The sequence below is a fragment of the Solanum stenotomum genome, chromosome 4 (genome assembly GCF_019186545.1).
Source record: "Solanum stenotomum isolate F172 chromosome 4, ASM1918654v1, whole genome shotgun sequence".
NCBI lineage: Eukaryota > Viridiplantae > Streptophyta > Magnoliopsida > Solanales > Solanaceae > Solanum > Solanum stenotomum.
The window spans coordinates 29,997,008-30,010,844 of record NC_064285.1 but is presented as its reverse complement, the minus strand read 5'-3'; positions in this window follow the sequence as shown (position 1 = coordinate 30,010,844).

The following is a 13,837-nucleotide window of genomic DNA, read 5'->3' as shown; positions in this document are numbered from 1 at the left end:
GGGGGGGGGGTGGGGTGGTTCCCGTGGGAGAGGTGTGGGGGGGTGCCCATGAGAGGGGGTAAACTTTTTTTTAAAAGAAAAAACAGTTTGTTTTTGTGAAGCAAAAAATTTAGGGCTCGGTTGGTGAAAGGTAGGGGGTGCCCGGCGGGAGTGGGTAAATTTTCTTCTTTTGAAAAAACAATTTTTTTTTGCTTTTGGAAAACAAAAAAAAATTAGGGGTAAGTTGGTTGAAGGTGTGGGGGTGGGGCACCCCAAGGGGTGGGGGTGCCCGGGGGAGGGGGTAATTTTTATTTTTTTAAAATAGATTTTTTAAAATGGGTTAGAACCAGTTTACCCAAACCATATTTGACCAAATCCATATTCAATCCATCCAAATCCAATCCAATCCAACCATTTGCCACCCCTACTCTCTAGTGGAATTATCACAATTGACTATGTAAAGTAAAAGGATAATGTGTCGGATCCACTTACAAAAAGGCCTAACTAGAGATAAAACTGAAAGATCATCTAAGGGAATGGGTTTACGGCTTAGGACAACTCCTCATGGCAGTAACTCTACCTAGCAGACTAGAGATCCCAAGAGCTAGGTTCAAGGAGAAAAACAAAGTTGTGACTGACAGTTCGGCATTGTCAACCAACTCAATCCATTCTCATGATGAAGACAATGCTCAGGAACAAGGATACAACATTAAAACTTGTTAATGAGTTAATATAGCTTAAAGTTTTTAATGATTTGCTAAGTTTGGCAGATTTGACCAAATAGTGTATCTACGCGATAACACGGTTAGAAATCACCTATGTGAGTGTGAAGTGTAAGCCTCTTCAAAGAGGATGATTGTCAAAAGACCATCTCTCTATACACTCATGAAACCATGAGGTGTTCATGGCTGAAACAAATAGAACCGTAAGAACCATAAACGGTAAATGGTTGATTGTGTGACATATGGTTGTCTAGGTATACACCAAAGCTTGACGGTTCAAAGATATCAAATCTATCGATTGACCGAGTATATCCGACATATGTTCACTACGAAAAGTTCAAAGGGAATCCAACTTATCCATATGCAATTAATGCTTGCTTGTAAAGTACACACATTTGTCCGTTTCTTATCTTGGAGTCATTTCCCATTCATACAGGGGATTTGAACCTTTTCCGTTTTTTAATTATCGTAAATTGTGGTGAGTGTTGCTATTGTGGTGATCTAGCTAGGACGTTAATTTAAAATGTTTAGAGATATTCGCTGAATTTGTAACGATTCAAATCAGTTAGTTAATTGTATACCATTGATAATTTTATAAGTTAAAATTTTATGAGCTTGAAAGATACTATAATATGGTCACATTTGTCTCAGGGGAATTATTTAATAGACAAGTCTAGGTTTCTGTTCCAGTACACCATTTGAGTTGTGGGTTGTTTGTCATGATCAAAACTTTTAACTTGATATCTTTCTTTTGCTCCTTTTTCCTCTTAAATAAAACTTAAGAATGTCATATATAAGTGTGTGGCATATGTATATGCAGCCGAAGATTATTTTGAGTAAGAGACCTGATGTATTTGTGAGCATTTCAGTTATATATTTATATCATCGAGTATTTGCTACCTTCAACCAATGTAGGTATTGGGAAAAATATTGTGTTATCAACTTGTATACTTTTATAATATCCATACTAGCTAGGACGCATGCTACAATTATTCATCTTCGTTAAACACAGTTTTTTTCACTAATGTGGACTACAGCTGCAAATTTGCTGAAATATCATATGTAATTATAAAGCGTAAGAGATTTGAAACTGATTGGAATAGGACAGTGATATATCGTTATCAGTTGTGGAATAAATGATGACATTTCGAGTAATTAACTCAACAAATTTATGGCCTATAGAGGAGTTGGAATCTTGAAAATTCAATAGCATAAGTAAGAATGACATGCATTCTGGAAATGGAAAAGCTAAAAGAAAAAAAAGAAAAAACTAAGGAATATGATAAACGATATGCTGTTTGAATGTCCTTTACTCCTAGTCTCTCAAGAATCAAATGACACACTTCACAAAGGCATAAAATCAAGCATCATCTCCACCTTTCAGCAACCTTTTTCCGCGTCTCATGAAAATATATTCTTAATAGAGCTCTCACCAAATGGAATTTGTAATGGGTTAGTAGAGTTGCACCCCCATTTCTGGCCCTAGAAAATGTGACCCCCAAAGAAATAAGATTATATATATATACTTATCTACAGGTCACGCATCGTCAATTCTCCATGGGTTTATTCTGTCTCTTAAATTGAGTTCCAAAATGAATTAAAGATAATTATTCAAGTCATTCATTAGTTCATTTAAGTTTCAGGTCAAATTCAAATGACCATAACTTTTAGTAATAGATGATTTAGGAGACCCATAAGATATCAAATGAAAGGTCTTGGAATCCTCTTTCCAAAGTTTCAAGCGTTCATTCACGAAATTCAAGATTTCTCCAAGAACCTAGTTCTTTGAGGTATGTAAACTTTCATAGTGTTGGGTTTGTTAACCCACAGGTCAATCATGAGTTTCTTTTGTGAATATATCCATAAGTATTGAGCAATTTAATTTCTTGATGAGTTCTTGAAGTTTCTTATCGATTAAGTTTTGATGTAAGATTATACTTGGGTCAACTTCAAATGACCGTATCTGTCACGCCCCAAACTCAAGGGGTGCAACTGACTCCTAAAGCCAAAACTCAGGCCCGAGCCGACCCTGCTGAACCATTTGCTACTAGCGCATGGCAGTCACATGCAATTAAGAAAACAAACAAGTATATCTCGGCTTATAACTAAGCCCTCGGCCGGCAAGGCCCCTGTCAACAGATCTACAAAAGAACCAGCTACTCCCAAGAGTTCATATAAAGAAATATCCAACTAGCACAGAAGTCCTGATTGGGCCGTCGAGGCCACCATGATATCTATACCAAAACTAAAAACAGGTAAATATCAGTACAATACATCAAACAGCTCACAAGCTACAGCAAACCAACAACATAGGTCAGCATGGCCATAACGTAGCTATAAACCCCACACACTAGTCTGCAAGCCTCTAAGAGTAGTAAAGATTGGTGGGACAGGGCCCCAGCCTACCCATGAGAATATATACAACAAAAGGTAACAAACCTCCCAACTCTGGCAGCTCCGGAGGAAAGGGGCTGACCAACTGGATAAAAGTCAATCCTGCTGATAAGGAGGTCTACTCGGTCGTCTGTCAGGACCTGCATGCATGAATGCAGCGCCCCAAGGCAATGGGGCGTCACTACAAAATAATGTACAGAGTATGAAAGGCAATAGACTATGATGAGGTATCCTGACATACTAGAATAATCTGATAAATAAATTAAGGATAAGATAATTATACTGACTTGCTTCTAAATCTAAATTTATCAAAAATAATAAAACAACAACCTAACCAAGCCCCCATAAGCTCGATAGGTACAAACAGCACACAAAACCACCTACTCAGGCCCCCATAAGCCCGGAAGGTGCCAATCAGCCTGTATACCCTTATCGATAGTCCCCTAGCCCGGCAGGCAGTCACATAGCCCTATTAGGCATCAACATAACTTATAGACAACTCATAGCCCTCTTAGGCAACAACATGGCCCTGTAGGAAGCACATAACCTTCTTAGGCGTCAATATATATCCCTGTAGGCAACTCATAGCCCTTCTAGGCATCAATATAGCCCCGTAGGCAACTCATAGCCCTTCTAGGCATCAATATAGCCCCGTAGGCAACTCATAGCCCTTTTAGGCATCCATATAGCCCTGTAGGCAGAACATAACCCTACTAGGCATAGATCACATTCCTGCAGCTAACCACAATAGCCCAAAGGCAACAATAACAATCCAACAACTAAAAGTGAACAATTTAGTTATAGGCAACCTATATAAATAGCCTCTAAGTCGTGTCCAACATACGAATGTTACTACAGAATAAGAATCTCGATAAGAGAGGATTATACGCACTCGAGCAGCCAACAATCAACAATAATGGCTACAAGTATAACAACGATAACAACTCAATTACATTGCTCCTAAGCTTTAAGGGACATGCCATAGGAAGAGAATAGCTTTAACATACCTTTTTCGCTAAATTCACGTGACCTAAAGACTTCAACTCATAACTCCCTCGATACTACAACAAGGTAGGACCATAATCAACACACAACATAAAAGATACCATGACAATACAATAAAAGATATGTATTTCCGTCGCAAATTGCTATTTGCTGCTTATAAAAGCTAGAGTCGATGAAAGAAGGGTCTTACCTCGATCTTAGGTTCGTAATTCACCTCAAAACCTTCAAATATACTCAAACCCCTACTGTCCCAACAATAAAATGTGATATGCTACGCAATCGATAAAACAAATTATACCACGATGATGAGCTCAACGCGTAGAACAACTTTCGTCAAGGACTTACGTCAAGAAAATATATATTTCAATTGATCCTAAAAATGGGTTTCTATGTTTTCTCTGTATATTTAGCTTAAAATGAAGAAAAAACTCGAAGAAGAAGACATATATAACTTTCCACCGACCTAGGGCCCCACCTCACGTGCCTGCTTGTGCAGTCCTACGAAAATGCGAATATCTCTCTATTTTGAAGTCGTATGAATGAACGGTTTGATGCGTTGGAAACTAGACTCGTAGGCCTTCGATTCAATAGTTTGTGGGCCCCATAAATCTTTATAGATTGGGAGAAAACCTCCAAGACATTTGACCCTAATTTCAGAGAAATCTTTAAGAAGTTACGATAACTTCTGCCAACTTTTATTTTTGCCACTTACCTAACTTCAAAACTTTAGATGCAACACTTGAACACTTAAAATAGGGCATACCACATCATTCTTAATTTATTACTCACCCTCCTTGTCTTTCCACAAAGATACGAGTTAATTTAGACGTTTTGAAAAGTCAGGGTGTTACAATATCTATTTGAATATAATGAGTTATGTGGACCATAACCTATCAAATTAAAGGTATTTGAATCTACTTTCCAACGCCACCAATTTCGAATCAATCCAAGTTCTGAGTAAAACGTTATGACTATTTTAGTAACCTGATACAGTGTTGCTACGAATTAGCCGACGATAGAACATTAAAAAGGGTTGTTTTTGTCTTTTTACCTCCAAGAAAATCCTAAATGGATTTCTTGACTAATAAAGGCTTAGTACAATCAAATTTTCATATTTTAATCCATCATTCTTTTCTCTCTCAAATCCTAAGACAAAACACTAAACAAAAATCAAAGTAGAAGACATGATTCAAGATTCTTTCAATCTTTTTCAAGATTCTTCTTCAAGGTAGGTTTTTCTCCAAGAATTCCATTCTTTCCAACTCAAATTCTTCCATACAATTATGAATCATTAATGAAAATCATAATTCTTGGCCATAGAGATTTCAAGAAAAACTAATTCAAGAATCTAAAGAAACGTTTTCTTGATCGTTTACCTTTAAGCTAGGGTTTCAAGGTTTCTAATCAAGTTCTTCTTCAAGATTCTTCAAGAAATTTTTCCTTCCAAGTATATAAGGCTATAAATCCTAACATAGTGTTGGACTAGTTCGTCCTCACGCCCTACATCTTCTTTCAAATCAGTAAAAGAGAAATATAAGATTCTACCCCTAGATTTGAGTATTCTTGAGATAAGTTGATTTGAGTTCTTGAATTCATGGTTCTCTTAAAAAAATTATTCCTAATTATTGAGTTTCTATATTTTTATTGAGATCCTTGAGTTGATTTGTTCATATCTATAATTCAGCATGACGCCTATTTTGAGTTTTAAATCTTGAGAAGTTTTTCAAAGCCAACACTTGAGTTTTAAACTGAGTTTTGAGGAAGTAAGTATAGAATGTGAATAGTCATATACATGAGTTCCATATTGTTATTTAGACCTTGTAGTCGAGTCGTTCATGCACATAAGTTCCGCATGAACTCCATACATTGAGTATCTTCGAGAGGAGTAGCATTTTCGAATTCTAAGTCTTTGACCATGGAGTTCCTAATCCATTTGATATTACATTCCTTTTTTAGGACTACTACATATTACCCATGAAGCCCTTTAGTTGAGTTGTTCATGTTCATAATTTTGAATGAACTCTATGAGTCGAGCAGTCTAGAGATGAGTAGTATCATTGAGTCTGGAGTTCTGAGTACTGAGGTTCTTTATTGTTATTATGATCCCTTAGTTGAGTCGTTCATGTTCATAATTCCCCATGAACCCTATGATTTGAGTTATAAATTTTAAAAAGCTTTTTAAAGACAACAATTGAGTTCTTAAACTGAGTTTTGAGAAAGTAAAGATGAGTTTTGAGAAAAGAGTTTTCTAAAATATGATTAGTATGACAATAGAGTATGCCATCAATGTATGAGGAGTATGGTATCTAGATATACCATCAATGTTTATGCAACATAACTTCCCTAGTCATCAATGACCATATTATAATATGATTTTGAAATGTTTTTGAGAAAGAGCAGAGTTGAGTTCATTTTCTTTAAAATCATATATGGGAACTAAGTATTCCCGAGAGTAAATGTTTTCAAATTTAAGATGAGAGCAAACTGAGATTTCCAAAAGAGTTTTGAGCAGTTTGAGTACCATCTCTTTAAAGAGAACAGATTTTTGAGTAATAATCTCAAACTACAGAAAAAGTTATGTTTTTAAACATATGAGCTAGTATATTTTGGGAATAGTATTGAGCACCGATATGGGGGAGAGTTCATAGAATTAACTCATGGCCCCATAAACAATGTAGCCAATGCGGGTAGAAAGGGTCATACTTTTTAGATGATTCCTTAATACTTTTTAGCATAGACTAGTGGATCCACTTAGTGAGTAGGTCTTATACCCTGACAAAGTATTAGACAGCTCTGGCAGTGAGACGATGTATCATCACATAGCTCATAGTGATGGTTGTCGGTTAGAGAAATTCCCACATAGATATTTTGTATTCTTATATACACATAGTTTATTTTGTATTTTTATATACAAACAGAGTTTATTTTTTATTCTTTCATACAAATAGAGTTACATTGTATTTTCTAATACATTGAGTTATAACAAATGTTTTCAAAACTTTTGATATATTGCAACTTTTATTGTTGCTTTATATTGTGTTGAGTATCCAGAGTTGAGTCTCCAGAGTCGAGTATCTTATTATTGATTTCAGCCTTATTTCACTGAGTTGAATATCATATTATTGAGTTGAGCCCTATTTTCTTTGAGTTGAGTTGAACAATGTATTCTTGAGTTGATTTTAGTTGAATGAGTTGAGAAGAGGTAAGTATGTTTCCTTTTTATCAAGTTCAAGCTTATGTTATGTTTTAGAATCCCCCTTACATGCTCGTACATTCCATGTACCAAGCCATTTGGACTGCTTCATTTCATGATGCAGATACATGTATTCAGGATCATCAATAAGCGTTTCGTTTAGGTCATGTGATATTCCAGTCAGCTTTAGTGAGCTTTCATATATTCTGGAGGACTTTACCTTTACCTTACATTTAGTAGTTTTGAGAGGTCGTGGGTCTTGTCTCGATATCTATCTATAATAGTAGAGGATTCACAGATAGATAGGGTTGAAGAGTTTTCTGTATTCACTTTCTTTTGTGTATTGTTCAGAGTTTCTTAAAGTTCACTATTGAAGTTCAATGAATTTATTCAGTTTTAAGCTTTTGTATGCTTGAGTTCGTCTTCCGCTTGTAGTCAACCAGGATGGGGTTCGCTTCGGACCAACAATGGTTCTCCAGTGCCGACGACGTCTAGGGTGTAGGATCGGGTCGTGACACATATACTCTCACCGTTACAAAATTGGCTCACATATACCCGTTTATCTAGTTAAAGTGATTATCTTTTTAAAAAAATCATGTTGGGATATATATGACCGTTTTCACACATTTTTTGACTTCATTGATTATCATTATATGAGTTTATTATTCTTCTTTTATTTTTTATTTTTTATTTTATTCTTTAGTATAAAAATATGAGAAATAAAAAAAATGAATCGTGAATGAAAAAAAAGAGTAAGGAGAGTACTCAAAACAATTTTTTTTGGATATATTGTAATTTATATTTTGTATCTATAAAAAAAAAGGGTAATATATGAAGGATTTTAGAAGAAAGTTAGTGAAAAAATACTTTTGACTATCAAAATAATAAATTCAAATTAATTGTTCAATCGAAAAAATAAAAAGAAATGTGTGAGAAAGATCAAATATACCCCTACATGAATATATCTTTTTTTTAAATAAATTTTTTTTGAAAAGTAAATTTAAATTATTATTTTTTACTTCAATTAGAGAAAAGGGGATATAATTATACTTATAAAAGTACAAAAGTAAGTGTCTACCCAAAAGTAAGAACATCACTCAACTTGGAGCAACTTTAAAAACTAAATATAAGGTAACTAAATCACTCAACTGCGAGCAATTGTTTTTAAGAAAAATATAAAAAGCTAACCAAATCGTTCAATTTGGTGCTACTTCAAAAGAAATGATGAAGCAAAACGCTTAAAGATAAGCGACTTTAAAATAAAATTATTGGATGACGGTCTTTTGCCGCAAGTTAATATTAAAGGAAAAACGTGCAACTTTAAGCGATTTGTCCGTTTTGGTTAAATAGAAAAGTAAGTGTTCCTTTGTGTATTTTTGTTTTAAAAAGGACTCTTTTGGCTCCTAGCTGGAGAATTATGCAGGTGTACGAAACACTACCTTCTTGCAATCTACATATTGTAGTCAACTGCAAGAGCAGATGCTCGTGTGACGATTAAGAAGAGACGATAATTTAGTGGAGGGATAAAATCTGAATCAAAATTTGAAGGTTGGAGCTTCCCACTTTTAGTAATACTAGTTTTGGGAACGTGCCTTTCACGTTTGACCTCTATTTGAATAAAATTTGTAAAGGCTTAAGTCCTTAACTCATGTATAGAAAACATTTGTAATATCAATCCAACTAACTTAAAAAACAATAAAATATAGATATCATCATATGCATGCAAAATGAAAAAGGTTAATATATTGATCGGAATAAGAAACAATAACCGATAAATAAAAAATGAAATAAGAATTATAAGATGATTAAATAAAAGGTGTAGTGGACTAACATTTTATATCCAATTTATAAAGGAATAAATTGTGTACATCAAAATTTGTGAGTGAATGCGAAAGTAATAGAGAAAAGAAGATAATTTTACGTGATTTTGTATATGGATATGGTTGTGTTGACGAAATGGAACCAAAAAATTATTAATTAATTTACCTCTTATTTTTTGCTAATAGATGAAGAATGAAGAATGAAAAACGAAGAACATAAGGAGTTATTATAGAAATGTTTTGGAAAAATTAAAAGAAAAAACATTTATTTCATAAGCAATAAAAAAGGAATCCAATTCAATTAATGAATATAAAAGGGTGATTTTCCTTTTCATATACTGTGGCCAAACAACTCCCATTTTTTTTTTTTAAATTTTTTTTATTTATCATATTTATAAAATGTATATTTATATTTTTACACTTAAATGTTCTTGATATAATATTTGCTTGAAAGACAAAAGAATTATTCAATATTTCAGGGGTTTCGAAGCTAAAAGGACTAACAATTAAACCTAATTAAAAAGTAGAAAATGATAAGTTGTAACAACTAATCATTTATTTGATTCAGTTTAATTATCATTATTTATTTAATTCAAAAAGTTAGAAAGGTATTTTTTAATTAAAAAAAATAGTGAACGACATTTTCGTAATCCAATTTTGAATTTGAAACTTTTCCACTTTTAATATAATATAAAATATGATGGTAATATATATATATATATATATATATATATATAGTGTAGTACAAGATTTAGTATTAATTAAATAATTATTTATAAAAAATAAAGTACTATAATTTTTGTGAATGATTAATGTGAATCGTCGTATGATGACTAATTTATCAATATCAAGATGACTAATTATTGTCGAAACCTACAAAATGAACAATCAAATTGTCTCATAATTCTACTTCCTAGACATAATACGGTAAACATTCATGAAAACTACCTTATCCTTTTAAAATACTACTAGATGCAACCAGTAATAGACAATTAAATTTGAACTTCCAAAAGAATTCTTCCTATTAAGCATCTCCTTGAGCTTGTAATATTGCCCTAACTAGAATTCAATCTGCTTGCGAAGGTACGTTTAGTTATTTAAGTAGTAAATAATACTAAAAGAAATCAAAGGGACACAACCGCTCAATCTTGAAGGGTTTCAACGATCTCATAAAATTTCAACCATATGAATTTAGTAATAGCAAGAATAAAAATTGTTTTTATGTTTTTTGAATTAGCTAGTTGGGTATAGCTAGATATAGTTTTATAATGTTGAACCTTATTGATTAGTACAAAAGTTTGTTATTGTAGATACGTGAGTTTGATCCTCCCCGATTCAACCCACTTTTTTAGCTTACAATATCTATTTTGGTCTAATTATTAGGTCATTTTTGGTGGACTTTTTCTTGATGAATTGCAAAACCACAAAAGTAGTCATTATTTAGATGATACTTTTATTTTCAATTTCCAAGGAAAAAAATCTGAAAATATGTTCTTTAATTTTCTTATATTTAACATTAAGGTAGTATTTTATTTTTGGTTATTTATAAAAGCAAAATGAAAAGATCGAATCCACCCCCCAATTTATTTTTGATCTTATCCCAAATCTATAAGGGCATTTAAGGAAGATTAGACAAAAAAAAAAAAACAGATCACATTCACCATAACCCTAAGCTAGAAAACTAAAAGAAGGGAATCTAAGAAAAAGAGGAGCAGCCGCAGCTAGCCCAATAAAAAAAAAACCTCAATTCACATTCTCCACTAATATTTTTACCATTACATAGCCATGAAGAATTCAAAGACACCATCTTTAAAATTGTCATGAAAACAATCATTCTACTCTAGTTCACCAAAAACTAAGACAACTGCACAACAAATCTGGTTGCTCAAGATCTAAATGGAGGTAGAGTCGAGTTGGCAAAGTTTAACTGGTGATTTTCTACTGTAATCTAATGCTTAGAGATTTTCATCAATAAGTGAAGAAAGTTTACTCCATCAAGGTTCTTTCTCACATTTTCATTCAATTTGTATCCATTTGTTTTAGTTGTTTCAATTACTAATGAATATCTATGTCCATGTGTTTGTTTTTGCCCTAGTGTTAATGTTTCCAAAATCATTCTTGAATTGCAACTCTTATATTGTTTTTTTATTTTGGTGTCTCATTACGTGAAATGTCCTTTTTATTGATTCATTTTGTGGTATTTCCGTTAGATTATATATGTGCTCTAGCTTGATGTTGTTTGTTCCTGTTTTTTATTATGAAGTTGGATACCGAAGAAAGAAATTACACTAAAACAAAAGATTCATTTAGTGGCATTAGATTAATTTTTAAATACTGCCGCAAAATATTTAGTGACAATTGAGTTAATGTCATCTCATCTAGAGTTGTTAAAGTTTTTAAGGACATTTATGCAATGTGTTGGTTATAAATACTCATATTTATTATCGCCGCTAAATATATATAGTTGCAACTATATTATTTTTGTTACATTCTGATAATCTCCACGACCTATTAATTTACTCTAGATTCTCCTATGAATGAAACATGTTACCTAACATATTTCAAAGTAACATTAAGAACAATAAATAAAGAACCTAATGTTTTTATGAGGAAAACACCCGGCTCAAAAGTTGTAAAATACCACCATGTACCCCGACAGGATTTAACTCCAACTTCACTAAATCACTGAGCCTTAACAGAAAATAGATTACAAACTTTGCAACCTACATAACTAACTCTAATTCCTTAACCTCAAGTTATGAATTTAGCTTACAACTCTTGCAATCCTAGGAACTAATTCTAAATCCTAACCTTTAAGTTACGAATTCAGATTACAGATATTGTAATCCTAGGAACTAACTCTAAATCCTAAACTTCAACACAAACCTCCCAAGGTCTGTGTTTCCAATTCCTTGAGTTATCCCAACCTAAACACACCACTCCTAATTCAGTTCATAACTCACTAAACTAATATTACATCAAGAATGATTCACAAATAAAATCTCCTGACACATAAACTCTATAACAGGACCATGTTCTTCAATGTGTTCTTTCAGTTAATTGGTAGCACTTATGAAGTCAATTTTTCACTTGCTTTTTTTACTTTGTTTTTGGACGCTTCACCTCTATCAAGCACAATTCTTCATAGACTTATTGTTCACTTCAAACTCCTTATTGACTTCAATTCTCTTGGCTTAGTGTTCTACTTCAAGTGAGTTTCCTTCTTCAATTCAAACTTTTTGCTTCTTTAGACTCCTTCAAATCAAATTCATTGATTCTTTTCTATTTTAGTCGAACTCCAACTCTTTAATTTAGCAGTAACTTTAAGAGTTCTACTTCAAGTGAGAGTCCTTCTTCCATTAAAACTCCTTGCCACTTAGACTCCTTCAAATCAAACTCATTGATTCTTTCTCTTCAATTCATAGATGCTTATTTCCTTGACTTTTTTCACGAAATTAGCATTATCTATTTCTTAATTTCTACACTCTTGTCTTTATTAATTTTGAAATTTTTTGTGATTTCAACTACGCGTGACAGTGTACCTACCATGTTTATTGACCTGTTACATTTTTCTTTGTCAATTATAAAAAATGCATAATTCCCAACAAATCCCCCCCCCCCCCCTCTCTCCCCCTCTTTTTTGATGATGACAAACCTCTTGTCTTTGTGCATTCAAACAACTTTACATATAGACACTGAAGCATGAAATACTAGCATAAAACATGTTAGTCAATGGGTTATAAACACTGCACAACTCTTGTCAAATCTTACATTGACAAGAAGATATATAAGCCCAAACCCATATTTTTCATTTAAATATAGCATATATACAACTTTGCTAGGAAAAATAGAAAAAAAAGAGTAAATCAAGAAAATAAAGCAACACTGAGGGTGTGTTTGGTATGAAGGAAAACATTATATGTTTTCCAATTTTCTCATGTTTGGTTGGGTTAAATGTTTTGGAAAATGTTTTCCAAATCAACTCATTTACCTCAAATTTAAGGAAAATGACTTCCCTTCAAAACATAAGGAAAACATTTTCCAAAACTCTCTTCCAACTTCAAATTACTATTTTTTTTTATTGAAAAATCCAATTTATTTTGTCCCTACACTCAAGCCAGCCCCCCCCCCCCCCCCCCCCCCAAAAAAAATAAAATAATTTAAAGCTTGTTTTTTAAAAATGTTTTTTACTTAAATTTTTTTACCCCACCCCCACCCCCATCCCCCTACCACCACCACCCCCACAAAAAAAAATATTATAAGTTGTTTTTAAAAGATATTTCTAATTTCAATTTTTTTATTTTTTCACCCCCTACCCTTGCCCCTCACCCCCTTAAAAAAAAAATTTAAGTTTGTTTTAAAAAAATATTTTCTACTTTAAATTTTTATATTTTCACCCCTACCCTCGACCCCCCCACCCACCCCCTACCATCCCCCCTAGCCCCCCAAAAAAAAATTAAGTTTGTTTATGAAAAATATTTTCAACTTCAAATTTTTATTTTTCCACCCCTACCCTCGACACCCCGCAGTCCCCCTCCCCCCCTCCCCCCTCCCCCAAAAAAACAATTTAAGTTTCTTTTTAAAAAATATTTTCAATTTCAAAAATTATTTTCTACTCTAGTTAAAATAAAAAATATTTCACAAAAACATTTTTCATTCATAAATCAAACAATAAAAATCTTTTCTGGAAAATATTTTCTACTCACTAACCAAACATGAGAAAA